Here is a 7997-nt window from a genome sequence, read left to right as displayed (position 1 = left end):
ACAGAATGGCGCCTGTTGAGATGAAGGAGCTAGCAAGGCAATTGCAAGAATTGTTAGAGAAAGGAGTAATTAGACCTAGCGTATCCCCGTGGGGAGCCCCGGTATTATTTGTCAAGAAGAAAGATGGAAACATGAGACTGTGCATTGACTATAGGGAGCTCAATAAGCTGACAATCAAGAACAAGTATCCGTTACCCAGAATCGATGATTTGTTTGACCAATTGAAGGGAGCCAAGTATTTCTCCAAAATTGATTTAAGATCGGGATATCATCAACTAAAGATCAAGCCACAAGATATACCAAAGACAGCTTTCAGAACAAGGTATGGACATTATGAATTTCTAGTGATGTCTTTTGGATTGACCAACGCCCCAGCAGCGTTTATGGATCTGATGAATAGAATTTTCAAAGGGTATTTGGATAAGTTTGTTATTGTGTTTATAGACGATATTTTAATCTATTCCAAGACGAAAGAAGATCATGCGGAACATGTGAGAACGGCTTTGGAGATTTTAAGGAAGAAGAAGTTATATGCTAAACTGTCGAAGTGTGAGTTTTGGTTACAGGAAGTTCAGTTCTTAGGACACATAGTCAGTAATGAAGGGATCAAAGTGGACCCGGCAAAGATCGAAGCAATTACGAATTGGGAGAGACCGAGAACACCCACTGAGGTAAGAAGTTTCCTAGGATTAGCAGGATATTATCGTCGATTTGTTCAGAATTTCTCAAGGATTGCCACATCATTAACAAAGCTTACACGAAAGAATGAAAAGTTTATATGGAACGACAAGTGCGAAGGAAGTTTTCAAGAATTGAAGCAGAGATTAATCACGGCACCTGTTTTATCACTTCCGGACGATCAAGGGAATTTCGTAATTTATAGCGATGCTTCTCATAAGGGACTAGGATGTGTTCTTATGCAGCATGACAAGGTGATTGCTTACGCGTCAAGACAATTAAAACCACACGAACAGAAATACCCTACTCATGACTTGGAGCTAGCAGCTATAGTTTTTGCTTTGAAAATTTGGAGACATTATTTATATGGAGAAAAGTGTGAGATTTTCACGGATCACAAAAGTTTGAAATATATATTTACCCAGAAGGAACTTAATATGAGGCAAAGGAGATGGTTAGAGTTGATCAAGGATTATGATTGCTCGATTAATTATCATCCCGGTAAGGCGAACGTTGTAGCAGATGCGTTAAGTCGGAAGGAAAGGTTAAATGTGTTATCTGTACCTGAAGAAATATATAAAGAATTTCAGAAATTAGAATTGGAGGTTAAAATTTGCAAGCCTGAAGAAGCAAAAGTATACAGTATGATTTTCCACCCGGAGTTACTGGAGAAAATAAAGAAATGCCAGAAAGAGGTAATGGATCAAGATATAAATAGTTTGGTAGGTGAGGAATTATGCACGCAACAAGATGATCAAGGTATTCTTAGGTTTTCTTCAAGAGTTTGGATTCCACCAGTGACGGAGTTAAAGAATGAAATTTTACAAGAGGCACATAGTTCAAGATATTCCATCCATCCAGGGAGTACCAAAATGTACAGAGATCTGAAGAAGAATTATTGGTGGCCAAATATGAAGAGGGAAATTGCGGAATGGGTTAGCAAATGTTATACCTGTCAGAGAGTTAAAGCGGAGCATCAGAGACCAAGCGGATTGCTACAGCCATTGGAGATTCCAGAATGGAAGTGGGAACATATTACCATGGATTTCATAGTTGGATTACCAAAGACAAGGGCTAATCATGATGCCATTTGGGTTATAGTGGATAGACTTACCAAGTCAGCTCATTTTCTGCCTATAAATGAAAGATTTTCGCTCGACAAGCTAGTTCATATGTACCTAAAAGAAATTGTAGTTCGTCATGGAGTTCCAGTGTCTATCGTATCTGATCGAGATCCAAGGTTTAATTCAAGATTTTGGAAGAGTTTTCAAGAATGTTTGGGAACAAAATTGAAGATGAGTACGGCCTATCACCCGCAGACGGACGGCCAAAGTGAAAGAACAATCCAGACAATCGAGGACATGCTACGTGTTTGTGCTATTGATTTCAAAGGAAGTTGGGACGAGCATTTACCCCTGGTAGAATTTGCTTATAACAACAGTTATCACGCCAGCATTGGGATGCCACCTTATGAAGCCCTTTATGGACGCAAATGTAGATCTCCATTATATTGGGACGAAGTAGGAGAACGTAAAATACTCGGACCTGAATTGGTGCAGCAGACAAAGGAAGTTGTTGAACTTATCCAGAAAAGATTAATAGCCGCACAAAATCGTCAGAGGAAATATGCAGACCAGTCAAAGAAAGACATGGAATTTGAAGAAAGGAGCTTAGTATTATTGAAAGTATCACCGTGGAAAGGACTAACGAGGTTTGGGAAGAAAGGGAAGCTAAGCCCAAGATATGTCGGACCTTTTGAGATCCTAAAGAGCGTTGGCAAAATCGCTTACGAATTAGCATTACCTCCTCACATGGAGCACATTCACAATGTTTTTCATGTATCGATGCTCAAGAAATATAATCCAGACTCCAGGCATGTAATAGAATATGAGCCAATAGAGCTTCAGGCAGACTTATCATATGTAGAGAATCCAATAGAGATTTTAGAGGAAAGAGAGAAAATATTGAGAAATAAAGTGATAAAGTTAGTAAGAGTATTGTGGAGAAACCCAAAGGTTGAAGAGTCAACCTGGGAGTTAGAAAGTGATATGAGAGAAAAGTACCCTCATTTGTTTTCTTAGGAGATTCTGAGGACAGAATCCTTTTAAGGGGGGAAGGATGTAATATCCGGGATATAACGTGTAATTATTTTTACTATTAAATAATTAATATGTGTGTTCAGTATCTATTCTGTGAGTTAATTGTTAAGTGATATATGTACTTGAATATTCAAAAATAATATTAATTGAGTATTTTATTTTTATATGTCCCAAATAAAATATAGATAATTGTTATATCTTCCTAATTATTTTTGTGTTGATTTATAGATTTATAAGAATCATATGAAATTTTTAAAATCTTTTTTCCGGGTAATTAAAATCTATTTTATAAAAACGGGAACCAACCGACGTCAACCGTTGTTACGTTTTTGGAACACAAAACTCTACCGAGAACTCCTTCCTAACCTAATTGTAATATTCCGAGCATTTTCCATGTTTCAACTTTTTCGATCCGGCGTACGGTTTGTCCTGCGCGGGTCCCGGCACAACATTTTCGATACAATATTCATTTCGGTAAATTAATAAAACCCGTATTTTCGATAAACGGGAGCTTTTTATTAAACTATCCCAATTATCACTTCGTAGTACGTGTAACTGGGTGCTGAGACCAAGACCGCAGTACAAATTGTACTATTTGGGATAACTATCCCGAAAACCGATACCGTTTGGATCAGTTTTTATAAATAAACATACCATTTTATATCCGGAATGATCCAACGGGATACTAATTTTCCGTAATTATAAATAGCCTTTTACCGTATTTTATTTCGTATCAAAATCATTTGCAGACAGATAAATATATAATTTTACAGAGAAAAATCATATATTCATAAACCTTTCTGAGAATCAAACCAACTTTTGAAGGTGTTAGTGATCTTTGTTTGAAAAGCTCGAGTACTGGATTTGAAGGTCTTGAGAAGCTCTATCAGAATCTGTAATCAATACACCTGCAGAATCGAAGGTTGAATTTCTAAAAATTTAATTATTTTCGAATTTATTTTATTAAAAATATGAATTTTTGTTCGGATGATTGTTTGTATGATTTGATGATTGTATGTTGTAGAGCTTGTTTTCCTGATGATTTTCATATGTCATACGTCTGATTTGGAGTTCAATAACATGTTCAAATTTGAGTTTGATTTTCGAATTTTAAAATTAGGGTTTATAACCCGTATGAATGTTCTTAATTGAAATTTGGGGGTTTCTTATTCTGTGATAGATTGATGTTGTGATATAGTGGATTGTGTTCTCTGTGAAATTAGCAATCCAGTCGTATAAGTTTCATGAACCAACGAAGTCTGTAGAGAAGGGAGTTGTGTTTTGAAGTTTTCCGATGTTCGCCGGAAACTGGGAAATTTCACGGCCAAATTCCGGCCAAATCAGGGATTGTTAGGTTGTTTTGATTGCATGGTTGTGTTCCTGGTGTTGTATAGAAGTGATCTGGAGCTTGTGGCAAGGTGAGGAGGCCGGAATCGTGTTCTCCGGTCACCCCTGTGTTTTCCGGCGACTGGACTGTAAAAATTGCAGTTTGGTCCCTGAAGTTTTGGGGACGATGCAGTTTGGTCCCTGTAGTTTTCAGACTTTGCAAAAATAGGATTCCTGTTTTAAAAATGTTTAAAAATCATATTTCCCATTTATTTTTATTATAAAAATTCATTTTTAATTTCTGAAAATTCGAAAAATTATTATTTTAATTCCGAAAATTATTTTTAATTCACAAATAAATCTGAATTAATTATTTAATTAATTTCAGTTAATTTTTAATTGATTAATTAGTCAATTAATTCGAAAATTAATTGATTAATTGATTTAATTAATTATTAATTGATTTTTAATTAATTATTTAATTAGATTTAATTATTAAAAATGATTTAAAAATTCTGAAAAATAGTTTAGAGCTTTAAAATATTATTCTAAATTATTTTCAAGGCTCGATAATTATTCTAAAATTGTTTCGGAGCCAGAATTGGTCAGCCGAACCCTGTTTATTAACTTGAAATTTGATCCAACGACCCGTTTTAATTCCGAAAAATGTTTTAAAAATTTTTTAAATACCCGAAAGCACATTTATGACCTAAGACTTCTTTATAAATGATATGTCCTTGATTACGTGATGTATTATGTGTTATATGTGACATGTGGTTTGACTATCGGTCTATATAGGCGGTGTATACTTCGTTATTGCGTAGATTTCAATCCGTTAATCGGATTTGGGTAAAACGAAGGGTAGATAAAAGAGTGCGTTGAATAGAATCTTCTGAGTTGATGATTGATAGATGCTTATGATATGTGAGCAGAAGAGGCAAGGCGTAGAAAAGGGAAACAGATAGTTGAGGAGTAAGACGATTGTGATTGGAAGCGAGTACAGAGTAGTAAGCTAATTCCAGGCAAGTGTTCTGAACTTTCTCGAGATATTGAAATTCTTGATAGTCTTGTTGACATTGCAAGTGCTTTGAAGCACAGAAACCTAAACCCTGATTTCAGTTATTGTTCTTGAGCTATGAACCATATTCTTTCTAAGCCATTGATTATTATAAACCCAAACTTGAACCTCAAGTATACGATACTATTCCATAAATACATGCAAACAAAATCCCAAACACTGAACTGAATTACTTATACATTCAACCATTGTATCCTATGCTTTGAGAGCTCAAATCTTTGAAACCCTGAAATATTGATTCTTTTGTTATCCAATTCTTTCAGTTCCCAGCATTCAAGCTTGTAAACTACTTTATTGATCCTTACAAAGATTGAAACCCTTTCATTGTTAAACAGTCATTGTTGTTAATGATTCTGGTTATTGTTTATTATTGCATATTCTGTTATTATGTTAGAATTGGATTGTTTTTTTTATAAAATTATGGACCAGATTCGTGGTCAGACCATATAATGGTCAAGTTAGGCGAATGTGTGCCTTGGATCCAATAGTTAGAGCAATGCTGTGTGCCTTGCTCGGGGTTAGTGCGTGACTGATCAGCAGCCTAACCTTGGTTTTTAAATTAAAAGTATATTATCCAATTCTAAATCATAATCCATTGTTCACTTGATATCATAAATATATTCACCTGATGATCATTATTCTCAGTTTTGTTATTGTGACTTGCTGAGCTAGTTAGCTCATTTGTGCGATGTTGTTTATATTCTTTCCAGTTAAAAAGGAACCAGTTGGTAAAGAGGATCCCCAGTCCAGCGCGAGAGCTAGGGGTTCAGGTTGAGAAAACTGAACTAGTAGACTTCTTTTGGGATAATTTATGTTTGTAAAAGTTTGTAATAATGTTTGATACTCAGTGTGAGTTGAAATAGTTGGGATTTGAACGGTTTGTAATATATTAGTGTGTTGGCTTGTGTGCATACTTTAACTTGTCGCGGTCCGTGGTGGTGGATAAGTAGGGTCACTGCATATAATTATTATTATCTTTATTATTGTTATAAGCTGGTTATAATTAAGGTGTGTGTGTGGACCTCAAACTTCTGACCCGGGTTTGGAGGGCGCCACAGTCATGGAATCTATCAATGTCTTTTTTGATGATAAGAAGATTACTGGACTTGAAGATTTCAATGATCATGATTAGCTGAGATTTGAAAATGAAGATTTAATTTCTCATACTATAAATCCTGACAGTCTAAATCCTGATACTGCAAACTCTGATGGTTTAAACTCTGATGTTATTGAAACTATGGTGACTACGCCAAAGGAAGATGCACCTGTGCAGGGGGAGCATACTGAAGATACAACCACTTCTCAAGAAGCATCAGAACCTACAACTGGTTCCTCAAGTTCTGATTCATCAAGTTCTGATGAGCCAAGTTCTGATAATTCTGGAAACTCAATTTCTGAAGGATCAAACTCAGAGAGCATAATTTCAGGGGGAGCATCAGAAAATGTTGATGAAGATAGCATGGATCATGGGGGAGCATCCAGTTCTAGAGAACACCTTCCATCTGCAAGGAAGTGGACTAAATCATATACACCTGACTTAATTATTGGAAATCCTGATGCATGTGTCAGAACTAGAACAGCTACATCAAATGAATGTCATTATAATTCTTTTCTTTTTCAGACTGAACCAAAGAAAGTGGAAGAAGCTCTTCAAGATGATGATTGGGTGCAAGCAATGCAGGAAGAGTTAAACGAATTTGAAAGAAACAAAGTCTGGACCCTAGTGCCAAGACCAAAGAACAGATCTGTTGTTGGTATAAATTGGGTGTTCAGAAACAAAACTGATAGTGATGGCATAATAATAAGGAATAAAGCAAGGTTGGTTTCAAAAAGATATTCTCAATAGGAGGGGATTGATTATGATGAAACATTTGCACCAGTTGCTAGATTGGAAGCCATAAGAATATTTTTGGCTTATGTTGCTAACAAAAAGTTTACTGTTTTTCAAATAGATGTGAAAAGTGTATTTCTTAATGGAGAATTGGAAGAGGAAGTATATGTTGAACAACCTCCAGGCTTTGTAGATCCCAAACGTCCAAATCATGTCTACAGGCTTGATAAAGCACTTTATGGCCTTAAGCAAGCTCCAAGAGTATGGTATGAGACTTTAGCTCAGTTTCTTCTGGAAAGTGGATTCAACAGAGGAACTATTGACAAAACACTGTTTTACCTCAACCATGTAAAGGACTTACTTTTGGTGCAGATATATATTGATGATATCATTTTTGGTTCCACAAATGACAGACTTTGTAAGAAGTTTTCCAAACTGAAGCAGTCAAGATATCAAATAAGTATGATGGGGGAACTTAGTTATTTTCTGGGATTTCAAGTCAAGCAGAATGAAGAAGGCACTTTTATTTGTCAATCCAAGTACACCAGAAATTTGCTGAAGAAATTTGGAATGCAAGATTATTCAAGTGCATCCACTATCATGGCCACTACAACAAAATTGGATAAGGATACCGGTACATCGGTAGATATTACTGTTTACAGAGGTATGATTGGCTCACTACTCTATCTAACTGCAAGTAGACCTGATATCATGTATGCTACCTGTTTTTGTGTAAGATTTCAAGCAAATCCAAGAGAACCTCACTTAACAGCTGTGAAAAGAATTTTCAAGTACCTTAAGGGTACAGCTGATCTGGGATTGTGGTATCCTAGAGAATCAGATTTTAAGCTAATAGGTTACTCAGATGCAGATTTTGCAGGATGCAAAATTGACAGGAAAAGCACAAGTGGAAGCTGCCAATTTCTTGAAGGCAGATTAGTTGCTTGGTTTAGTAAGAAACAAAAGTCAATTTCCACATCAACTG

The sequence above is a fragment of the Apium graveolens genome, chromosome 6 (assembly GCF_009905375.1).
Source record: "Apium graveolens cultivar Ventura chromosome 6, ASM990537v1, whole genome shotgun sequence".
Taxonomy (NCBI): Eukaryota; Viridiplantae; Streptophyta; class Magnoliopsida; order Apiales; family Apiaceae; genus Apium; species Apium graveolens.
Note: the sequence above shows the minus strand (reverse complement) of the source record.